At 32.4% G+C, this 12,779-nt stretch overlaps 1 protein-coding gene across 1 annotated transcript in view; it reads left to right on the top strand.

Moving 5' to 3' along the window:
• LOC129221463 (molt-inhibiting hormone-like) overlaps positions 1–12,779 on the top strand; it is a 45,540-nt gene that overhangs the window by 6,664 nt on the left and 26,097 nt on the right. The gene's annotated exons all lie outside the window — the stretch shown is intronic.

The following is a 12,779-nucleotide window of genomic DNA, read 5'->3' on the forward strand; positions in this document are numbered from 1 at the left end:
AACCGTAGTAGAAGAGCGAAGAACAGTTCTTTTTTGCATAAATGATTTTTGTTCCATTTTAAATGATGTTCAACAATGTAATTAACTCAAAAGATCCTACCTTTTGCAGTCTTCGCATAAAAATGCTATCCAAATGAGATTCACTTACTAAAAGTTCACTAGTTCATCTTTCCGATGCCGATGCACCATGCGGGGAAAAAAGTGCAATTCTTTGTCAATCCGGTGGTTCAGTGATAGATTGATATTATCACGATTCGAAGAAAACTTAACATCTTTATTGAAGACTATGTACATTATTTACATTGATGATTAAAACCAAATCATTTACTCTAAACAGCGAATTACTCGCTTCCACGGAGCTTGCGCTTCGTGTTTCGAATTCTATTCAATCTCTTCCACTGTCAGTGTTGCCACTAAATTTTTCCATAATCTACTTACTTAATTTAATAAGCGCTTGCAGCGCCCTCTATTGGAATAATAGGCGGGAAGGAGCATAGAACTTAGGTTTCTCTACACTTTCTAAAGCTTCTTCCATAGGACTTTGCATCAGTTGTAACCGCCATCTTACATTTACTACATTAAAGGCTCCATTCCAAGCGTTTGGCAATTCAGGGAAGACGTCTAAAACTCACTTTTTAAAATTTCTACTCATTTTCCCCTAACAGTCTTTTAAGCCCGGACTGCTTTCAGACATTTAAGTTCATGGATATTATGTAGGTTTTCCAGGAAATCTGAGATAAGCAACAGAAACAACAACTTATTTTCTCTGGCAGAACCAAACTTCAAGTATGTCATCTTCAGAAGTAGTGTTCCACTTTTGTGTCCGTTCTTTGTTGTGATAGATAAGCTGGAAAATGCTTTGGCAATCATTGTTTGCTATTAACGTAGGCTCGAGCGATACAATTTTTTTTTTCGCACAAGGAATAAATAGCATTCTAACCAGGGACGGATACAAGGGAGGGGTGAATGGGGCGATCGCCCCCTCCTTGAGCCGAGATACTTCCAAAAACCCAATTTTACATAATCTTCGATGGTATTAGAAGAAAGGGAGCTCTTCTCCGGAATTCCTCTGGAACTGAAGTTTTGAAAACGCAATCGTAGCCCATCTCTTATTACTCCGGGGATAGGGACCAGAACTTTCTGCAGGAATTTTTTTTCGAAATTGGAGTTCCAAAATTTTAATTTTAGACAATCTTACATGATAGGTTCAAAGGCTCACCTTGGATAATTTTCGAAAGAAACGAAATTGTAGGGTAGGACACCTTTGATTACATAAGGGTAAGCGATGGGGTTCAGCACACTTCTTCAAAAGTTTTTAGAAATTGAAGTTCCAAAGAGTAAAGAGCAAAAAACAATCGCACCCTCCTTGAACATTTTCTGGATCCGTCCTTGATTCTAACGAAATTCTTCGGCGCGACAAAATTCATGTTGGCGACTGAGAATCACCCCTGTGAAATCTCTATCCCATATTTACTCTAAAGTTCGGATTCAAGTGAACGAAACATCACGCTTCGACCATTGAGAGCAATGTTGAAGCGAAGTTTGTTATTCTTTTTTCTTTTACTCGAACTAAAGAAGTTCTTCTGCCCTCATATAGAAGTTTGGTAAGACCTCATTTGGAGTATACTGTTCAGTTTTGGTCTCCTTATCTTAAGAAAGATATTAATGTATTGGAAAGGGTTCAAAGACGGGCTACAAGGCTAATAAATGGACTTTCTCATTTAGACTATGATTCCAGGCTTAGAAGGCTAAAAATGTACAGTCTTGAGCAAAGAAGAGACCGAGGGGACATGATTCAGCTGTTTAAATTTATTAAAATGAAAGATGTTACGGGGCTGAAGTTTAGCACTGAAAACAGGACAAGGGGTCATTGTTTTAAGCTTTTTAAATCTCAGGCTAACATGGATATTAGGAAAAATTATTATTTTAGCAGGGTAGTGGAACCTTGGAACAGCTTACCGGAAGAGGTGGTAATGAGCAAGGGAGTAGATAGTTTTAAGAGGGCCATTGATCTTCACCGGGGATTGTAAATTGACTAAAACCAGTCTAGCTGGGCCCAGAGCCTGTTGCTAGTAGTCACTTTTGTATTTGTATTTGTAATTATCGTGAAATAGTACGCTGAATATACCATTGTTCAGTTCTTGTTTACACAACATGCACTTCGAAATCGTGTACTTGACCTCACAGGACCCGCTTATGAACTCTCATCCAAAATGACACAGTACAGTAATACGAATATAGTGTAGGACAGAATTTACAGCGCCGAGAAGAAAATTACATCCATGGCGAGGGAGGGAATCGAACCCTCCACCTCTACTGCACCAAGTATAGTGTGACAGCAAGCGAATCAACTCGGCCGCTGAGATTCCACTTTCGTCACCTATTGTACTTAAGGGGGTCCGGGACACAAAAATCGTCAAATTTTGCAATTTTTTTTTATCATGTGAAAAATTACTCCGTTTTTTTCTTCTTTAAAAGACATTTGTATCTTGTTTCTATCTTAAATAGAACGAAAGATATAATTATTTTTGTTGCATGCACACCTAACTAATGTGTACTTAACTTTCAAACTTTAAACGCGTTTTTCTCCATGATGCATTTTTCCCGATTTCTTGCATTCAAACTCTTATAAGTCAGGAACCGATAAAGATAAAGTAATGAAACTTAGAGCATATCTTTTTGAAACAGTTTACTTTAATTTTTATTCGGCGAATTTGAAAAAAACGTTTACTGCAAAAATTATGATTTTTTTTTTTTAAGTATCTTCGAATTTTTCGAAATTTTTCTTCAAATATTTTTTATTTTTTATTAAATCAATATTTTTAAAATCGCCGAATAAAAATTAAAGCTTAGATATTTGTGCGTAATTTATTTTTAAAAAATTGAAAATTGATCAAGAATATTTTGAGTTATAGCAATTTATTAGTAACACCGTTTTTTAAAAAAAAACTAATTAAATTTAAATAAAAATTTTTTTTTTCATATTCATGTTATGATTTTGTTTATTAAATAAATGGTGAATCAGTGCAAAAAATTTTCAAACTCTAAAGTATATAATAAAAAAAATTTCAAAATGTGTCCTGGACACCCCTTAAGCTTTGCTGTACAATCTTGTTGATTATTTGCTTTCCGCTGAGTATAAAACAGGAAACAACGTCAAATTTCGAAAATTTCCCTATTGTTAGTGTGGAATACAAAACACGTTTCTTCAAATAGCTCAAAACCTAATTTCTGCAGATACTGTGCTTTACCTTCCCACGGCAGAATAAAATGATACGTCCGTTTAAATTTTCCCCATTTCGTATGCGACTAATGACGTAAAGTGCGCATTCTTTTTGCATTCTTTAGAGGGATTGGAATTTCATTTCCGAAGTTTTTAAAATTTATCTCAAAATGCGGATGAATATTTTTTGATATTAAATCAAGGGTTTTCTTTCTTCTTTCTTTTATGCTGCCTGCATTCCAAGTGTACAGACGAATCGTCAAAAACTAAGCTGAAAATGATGCTGACGTTTTCTTTAATACCACTCACCTGTAAATCAAATTTACATTTTATTTGAATTTAAACGTTCATGAAAGTAAAGAATATGCGATTAATTTCAGTGAAATAAACTTGACCGAGTTTAGAATTTGGTTAAAGTTGTGGGAATATATTAAGACATCGAATATGAATTTATTAATTTGGGTGCTCACAAATATTTATTAGTATTTGATTCATTAAGCTTTAAAATATTGGTATAGTGTAATTTTAGTGAAAAAGTGTCAGTAGTTATTAAGGAGTTGATTAAAGAAGTGTAAAAATTAAGTTGTGAAAAAAAAAGTAAAGCATCGAACTTAAACTTTTAAACTATTTACTGGTTACTATTACTATTTATTTATTTATTCAAAATTATTTACTGGAATTTTGCATGTTTATTAAAGTTAAGTATTTGAGTAATATCTATGAAATAAATGTACCCAACCAATAAGAACTTGTTGTTAAAGTTGTGGGGGAAAGTATTCTTGAAGAAAAAAAAGCAGTCACGGGAATGGCTTACAGAAGCTATGCTTTTACCAAGGGTACTTAGTAAAAGTAAATTTGATTCGATTTGTTGTTTCAATATATCATAATATTAAAAGTTTTTGTTATTCTATAACCCTTAGCAAATCATAGCTTCTTTCGGCAAGTCTCGCTGTTGCATTATTTTTTTCCCTTATCGATTTGTATTGTATGTAACATCTTGCAAATTATGCTCACTTTACCCGTATTTATTTAACACTAAAAGGGTTCAAAAAATTCCCTTCCCCTCAGTGAAGATCGAAGTCACGACTCTTGCTTTACAAAACCAGCGCTCTGTCACTGAGCTCTACGCCGGTGAGTGTCGAAAAATTTAGAAAATAGATCCGTTTTTTGAAGGGAAACTTTTTATGCGAGGGCTTTAAATTCTGATTCGCTACTTTTTAGTGTGACAGAAGTGACGCAGTTGTTTTTTGAGTGACGACAAGTCACACATACGCTCTTCTCGCTTTCTTTCTTTCTCGTTGTCCGTGGTTGCGCGTACTGCGTTGAGTCGACGTGGAGATCACTGAGTACAGCTACTGGCTATCAACAGAGCATACTTTGAAACACTTGTGTATGGCCAACGCATTTCGTGTGTTGCTTGGCGTTGTAGCTGTTTATAATTTATTATAAACATATATATTTATTATATATGTTGTAATTTAAACTATACAATTTCGTTGTGAATGTACCTGAAACGTCTTGGCCTGAACTCGATTCGGGTTCCGATGGGTTCGAAACTTCGCGCTCTGTCAGTTGAGCCAATGTGATTGTTAGCCTGTGCGGTAATATTAGTATGCGTACGAAAACGCTAATTTATCTTCTTAACAACACAGAAGATGACGCACAGTGACACATATGTAGGAGAATGTGGGGCAAAGTGAAACAGTTAAGATAACCTACTTTTTTCAAAGTGAACAAATTGGAAATTTGTTCAGAAAATTACGGTACATAAAAAAAACAATGTATTTTACACTAAAACGTGCATTGAAACATTATTTTTAATTTTTAGCAGTTAGTTTGTACCTCCTAAAAAAGTAGAAATTTTTCCCTTTTTTTTCCCCATATGGCAAAGTGAAAAATTAAAAAAAAATTTCTAGCGAAATATTTTCTATTAAACCTTTAAAGATAGTTTTGATCAAATAGACGACTAAAGAAAGGAATGAATGAATAAATGAGAAAAATAAATGAGTGAATTAAATTCGCAATTCCAGAGCTCGAATACGCTACCTTGCGGTGATTAACAATACTAAAGAAAAAGGTTAAAACATTCCATTCCACGTGCTTTCTTTGGGGTAAATTACAGGCTTCAGACAGTTTATGATGTAATGTAATTTCAGAAGAATAGAAAAAGAAAGTTTCCACAAACACGATGAAAAGTTACTGTCAGTCACTAAACGTCACTCAGCGTATAAGTTAGGCATTTTTTTGTTTTACCTTTCTCATCCGCCATTGGACAGTGACTGCAGCGCTTCCTATAGTTTATTGGAGTTGCGAATAGTGAATGAATGAATAAATAAGGGAATTATGAAATGAAGGAATGTTAATGAACTAATTAATAAATGAATACGTAAGTAATTTGATAAAAGACTAAATAAGTAAATGAAATGAACTATTTCACTTTGCCCCATCCACTTTGCCTCGCATGTGCTTGACTAATTGTGAAAAATATTGAAAATACAAATAAGCTAAACATTAACTATATAAATACTGCACCCAATATTAGAAGGTCACAATTAATATTTCAAATATTAATAACAAGAATTTTATCATTTGATAATATCAAAATAATTTTTGACTTACAACAAAATATTACAATTTGAGTTTCAATTTTTGAAAACTGCTTGTATTATCATATGTTTTGATTTTCAGAGGTATTTTTTTTCTTGACTGCAACAGACTTCATGTGTTACTACATAGTTAAAGTATTACTAGGTAAATGACACTAAAAGTAAAGTAAATATTTTACCGTTTCACTTTGCCCCTTATTCCCCTACTAGTTATCTCCAAATTTTTAATTTTGGCACATTCGAACAATGATTGATAAATTATCTAAGGGGTCGTACATAAAAGATGGCCGATACCTATAAAAAGCACACATCAGTGTTCAAAAAAGGGCGTCCAAACTGAAAGGTTGATAACCACTGGTTGAAATAATATTTTTCAAATAATACTATTTTTCTTTAATGCATGTTGTGACTCGTATCCTAAATTTTTAATTAATTATATAATCATTACTAAGGTCGAAACAAAAATTTATCAAAATTACAAGCTATCGAAATTTTACAGATAAAATCTTAAATATTTCCAGGAAAATTCAATTGGTGAAAGTATTCAAATACCTAAAACTATTATCAAAATATTTTTCTTTTTCATCTCATTGGACAACGAATGGGTCCTTTGAAAGGTAAAGATAAGATGTTCAGCGAATACAAATGGCTAAATTACTTGTAATGCATCAAAAACAATGGCGATAACGGCCTAACTTCATAGGAATGGCCACTACACCTACAGTGAGTGAATGTGTGATTAAGGAAGAATAATAGCCCATAATGCTCAGATAAAGGCGAAGAAAATGAAGAGTCAGGATGCCAAAAGAAAGAAATTTATGTATTATAAATAATATTACTAATTAATGTGCTCTTATTAATATCTTTAAGCTCTTCTTCCGAGTAACATGATTTAGATTTGTGTATCGTCCTTATTACTTTAAGTTAATAAACTTAATGAAGTATGAACTGCATTAAATTATAAACTAACTTCAGAAAATCATTGTTTTTTTTTTCCATACCGTCTCTTGCATACACATAAAATAATAGTTTAAAAAACTAAAAAAACACGCTTTCGTATAAAAATGAACTAAAAAGTGAAAAATAATCTTTGGATGATAGTAGTTGACCAATCACTTAATTTTAATGTAATACAAAAAAGCGTGGGGTGCTGTCTATTTACATTTTTGTTTGGACAACAAATGAAAGAAATTCGAGGCAACTGATAAGAAGCCCCCCACGCTTTTTTATATTACATTTAAATTAAGTGATTGGTCAACTACTATCATCCAAAGATTATTTTTCACTTTTTAGTTCATTTTGCTACGAAAGCGTGTTTTTTAGTTTTTTAAACTATTATTTTATTTTTCTGTTTTTTAGTCTTATGTTGGAGAATGATCAGGCAAAATTGCAATTACTTCTTTTCGTAAAAGTCTTAGTTGGGACTTAATTGACGAAATTATTTATAAAACGAGTGCGAGGTAATATCTTAAAGTTAAGACAAGGACACCCCGATGGGAAGCTACTGTGAGTCATCGATGTATGTTTGCAGAAGTCATATTTACATTACTTTGAAAATTTGAGATGCATTTGAATAAAAGTTTTGTTCAACAATGGTCTGATCAGCAATGAATTTTCAATTGAAGGCTCACCTAAATTTTGGCATGAAATTACTTAAAAACAATTATATTTCATGTTCTAATTACCTTGGAACATTGGAACAAATTTTGTCTGATGCAGAAAAGTTAAAGGTTTTTGTAGATGTTTTTAAATAATTTTTGCGAGCATTTTTTAATGTATTTTTTAAAATTTTTCCTTTTTTCACATTGTTGGATTTATGCAAAAATATTGATTAAAATTGGAGAAAAATAACAATTAAAAGAGTTAATTAATTAATTTGATTATAGAATATTGCATTGTCATCGGGTCTGAGGTCGCGTGCTAAATTTCAAAAGAATCCGATCGCAGGAAGTGGGCGAAATTTGAGCTGCAAGATTCCGTTACAAGATACATACATATATACTTACATACATACAGGTGAAGCTAATAAAAGCGTGTTAATAAATAGCGAGTCACGATTTAACCAGCAAGATCTCTATTTTCGATACCGTCCTAGATGTATACTTCCGATTGCAAAAATGGCAAAAGAAAATGCAGAGTTAAGATATTGAAATTTTGAAGCGATAAAGAGAATTAGAGAGAAAATACGAAACCTAACTTTTTAGACAGACCCAACGTCCCATAATTTATGGCGCATTCAAGCCCTTGAATTGCAAATTTATAAACTTTTTATTCATCAAAGAAAAAAAAAGCTTGAATTTGAAGTTCCGAAGAAATGGAATAGAAGAAACACAACCTGTTTGCCGAACCCAATGGAAAACTATTAGCTTAAAAGTTACTACATGTACAGAACTAATGGGATAGACTGTAGGGGAGAAGGTTGTACTTTAAGATGCTTTTCATATTTTAATTTTTAACGTCAATTATTTAAACCAAATTTAAAATCTAAAAGTCACATTAAAATACCCCAAAATATTTCTCTGCAATATATTGTTTAAAATTCAGACGCTTTGAAAATAAAATATTGCCAGACATTTAAAGTAAGAGTTCCAAATTGTCCTAAGGTACAATTACTAATATACCTTGGGACACATCCTGTTGTACCATGGGACACTTTTTATGATTCAGGAAACAGTCATATACTTGAACCAATTTTGCGCTAAAAGACAAAAAAAAAAAAAAAATCATGGTAATGAATTAAATGGGGTTGTTTCCTTCAGTCAAAAGTACTACTTTTAGTCACTGAATTTGATAGAATAAGCAAAAAAAATAACATAGACCCAGAAACTATTTTTATTTTCCCAACAGTTGTTTTTCAATTAATGTTTTTTAAATGTCCGATTTTTCAAACAAGGCGTGGTCTTGATGACATCACAGATGATGCATTTTGGCGCATCTTTCTACCACGGTTCCACATTATGATAATCAACAAGCGAATTAAAATTCTGCTCTACGCTTGCTATCAACCATATCGTTGCCAATACACGAATTAAATATTTTGGTCTGTGGATGGCAACACTGAATCCATTTCATCATTTGTGATGTCATCGGGCAGAAACATAAACAATGAAAGCGCACCGATTTAAGTATTTTTTTTTTAATATTAAACTTAAACAAGTTATTTAAAAAATGGTCATATCACATGTTTTTAAGCATGCTCTTTCAGAAAAAAATACTTTTAAAATTTCGGAAACGACCCCATTATAAATAATGAATCATACATAAAGAATTAATGAATTATTATCTAGCATTAAATGTGTTAAAAGACTACATCATATTAGAACATTTTTCCATGCTCCAAACATATCTTAATTATTACGAACCATGCATATGTTGCACCTTGAGACGCATCCTAAGGTGCAATATGTTTGGCTGTTCCGAAGTACAATCACCACGCATTTTAAGAAAAACCAAAATCGTGGTCAATCAGGATGCACTATCATTATTACCTCATAACCAAAATATTTAAAGTACATCTCTTTTGTAACAAAATAAAATTCAGTTCATTAGTTTTACAAATACAAAGATAGAAAATGAAATAAAAATGAAGAAAATATTCTTTCTCTCACAAAATCATCAGTTTAACTCTTTTGACGCTGATTTTTACTTTCGCAACACTTAGTGGTGAAGGTTAGAGATTACAAACGAAATGGCTGCTAAAAAGAGATTCTTAGAAATTAGCAGTGTTCCAATGTACAAGCGTCCTAAGGTACAACATTCTCCCCTACTCATACATGTATTTATAAATACATACATACATACAAACATACATGCATCAGTAATGAACATTGGTAAAATTCTTTTACACACAAGAGGAAAAGGGTGTCCCCGGAACCCTGTAAATTTTGTTTCTTCGCAAAAGCAGTCTTATCGTACTGAAGTCATCTTTCAACCCCTCGATGGTACGTGAATAATGGTAAAAGCAATATAGCAGGAGCACCTAGAACCATTAGCTGATAACTTTTTGTCTTCGAATGGTTTTATGAGTTTTTCGCTGTCCTAGTCATGAAGAGAAGGGATAGCTTTACTGTTTCTGCTGTTGTGAACAACAAGTAGTATAATTTACTGAAGTGTTCTTAAGTCAATAAAATTAACAGCTAAGTGAAACTGGACGAAAAACAAATTGATGTAGAGACCAAAATACTTCTTTGTATTGCAGGAGGCGACACATTTCCCTGGACTTAGGGGACCTTTGGAAGCGGTATAAATAACTCAAGCTCTTGGATAAAATTGGATAAAAATTTCAACTTGATTCTTCTCATTTCAACTTAAGCTCTATTTATATTTTACATTTTAATTTATGACCAACACCAACAGCACCTTTACTCTTATAATTCTTTTTATAAAATCACATAGTACAGCTACAAATTTTACTTCAGAAAGTTGTTTCAACAGCGCTGAGTCATTATCAAAAGTCTGAAACTTTATTTTTTGAAACGATTTTCACCAAAATTGGAGCAATAATATGAATTTATCTTCTAAAGTATGTTCTTTTAATTTACACTTATTAGTAGTTTCTTTATTTTTTGTCATAAAGAGAAAAAATATGATAGCACGTTTTTCAGAACATGGACCCCGGGTACGTTAGTCCACTTTTAGAATACCCTGAAAAAAAAACGAAAACTTTTAGAACTATAAAAACAATGTTCTAATGATAACAACAAGAAAGTTGATGAAGATCCAAGTTGGGCTGATTCTTGCAAAAATGTAGGTTGTTGTGGCATAAATAACACTGAAGTACAAGTTGGCCAATTTTTTAATTGGTTTAATTTAATATGTTAAATTAATCCTAAAACTTTATGTTTTTTATTTTAAATAGAAAATAAAATGACGAAAGTTTACAAAATGTTGAATTTTATCAATCATTCCAAATATTGAATAATATCTATCATTAAAATTGTAAAAGAGGTTGTTGGCGTAATGCAAAAAATCTATGCTGATCAGAAATATTAAAAAAAAACTTATGGCAGAAAATTAAACTGTTCATTTAATTTTTTGATGAGATAAAAAAATAAAAAGTAAAAAAGCAAACCAAAGCTTCCCCTATATTTGCTACAGTAAAAGTCTTAAATCTGGAGAATGTCGACTTTAACCGTTGAGCCAAAACACAAAGACTGCATAGTTCCGGTAAATCACCAGTGAAAGTCGATATTCTACACTTTCGGTCGTTCACGATAACAAATATAATACTTATTAACGATGAAAAAGATTGCCGCTAATATCTTAAAATAGGAGCGAAAACAGGCGGGGGTGGGGGGGGGATAAAGGAAGGGTAGAGAAATGGAAGTAAAAATAATTGACGCTGTGTGTTCGTATCAATTGCGCAGAATTATTTTCAAATGATCATTTGGATAAACAGCGGGTTCGGTGTCAAAAATGCCTCAAATAGACTCATATAGACTGTGCTGCTAATTTAAAAAAAGAAAAAAATTCGTTTAAAGAGCAAATAATTGATTTATGAAATGCAAACAGTTGTTTTTACAGCCTTCTTTGTCGTGCCCTATAATAGGAGTCAGCTTGTATATTAGCAAACCTATTTCAGATTTTTGACAAAAATAAAACGTACAGCAAAAAATATTGGTTTGAGCACACAAACTCAAATCATGCTCACCCAATAATCCGGAATTTCATAATAAACTCGATATTACAGTCGAACTATGTTATTACGAGCCCTGATTTAACGAGAAATCAAATTTAGCGAGGAAACAGACATACATGGTTAGTAGTGCAATGTTAAGTCTATGGGGACACTACTCATTTTTAACGAGCAAACCCCGGTTATAGCGAAAAATACTTTTGTGATTCATTAAATTTCTATTGTTCCTCCTTGAAATCCGCAGCTGATCCTTTATTATAAAAATATTTTTAACGTTCTGAAGTCACCTAAAAGGTAATGATAAGCCGCAAATCCTGCAAAAAAAGTGATAACGGCCTTTTTTTTTCCTTTTTCTATTTTATGTTTACTACTCTAGAGTCATAAGCAGCTGGTTCACCAAAAAAGTAGAGGGTCAGAGAAAGCACGGGGCATAAGGGGGGGAGGCATAAAGTAGGGGGTTTTTTTCCGAAAATTACGTTATATTACTGGATTTTAATGTTATTATTGCTTACATAATCTCAAAAATCGATACAAATGGCCACAGTAGACTCCCTTTTTAATTTATATGAAAACTAGCAAAAATACCCGGCGTTGCCTGGGGCAGCAATAATTATGAGGAACAATCGTTACTTGCATTTGTTTTCTGTTTTCAGTGAAAGAACTTAAAACACACCTTTTTGACGTGATTTAAAATCTAGCTTCTTCCTTACTCATAAAACTAAAGTAGCAGTAAGTAAAAAGAGCAAAATAGTATTCATTTAGAAACGAAAACACGAAGTGTATACAAATTTGAAGAATTTCCAAAATATGAAATTAAACTTTACATGTTTAAAAAGATTTATCCGTTAGTACTTTTTTTTAAATCTAAAACTTTCTCTCTATAGCTATTGATGTACGAACTGTTTTAAAAAATGTAGCCGCCCGTGTTTCCCCTTACACTTGCTTTAGTTATTTTGGGAAATTTCCATTTTTATGGGCACTTGGTGCGGTTTAAAATCTTACCAAATTCCATAAAAAATCGCTTTAAAAAAATCGCTCGAGACTTCAATAGTAGCTGTAGAAAATAGTTTTCACAACACAGTTTAAAAATATTTTTTTATGCGGTGGATAGGGAAAGCATTAAAAAAAGTCTCACGTAGAAAATAACACAAAAACTTACGAAATAATTAGGAATTGCTTCCTTAAACGATATCAAAATAAACCAAGTGATGGTGATTTTGCCGAATATAGTTGGACAAAATTTCCCGAATAAGGAAATTTTTGGGAGGACACAGTAACTTACCATCGGAGTGTCCCTGTCGCCACTTGAAGATAC

This window comes from Uloborus diversus, chromosome 4, assembly GCF_026930045.1.
Source record: "Uloborus diversus isolate 005 chromosome 4, Udiv.v.3.1, whole genome shotgun sequence".
Lineage (NCBI taxonomy): Eukaryota > Metazoa > Arthropoda > Arachnida > Araneae > Uloboridae > Uloborus > Uloborus diversus.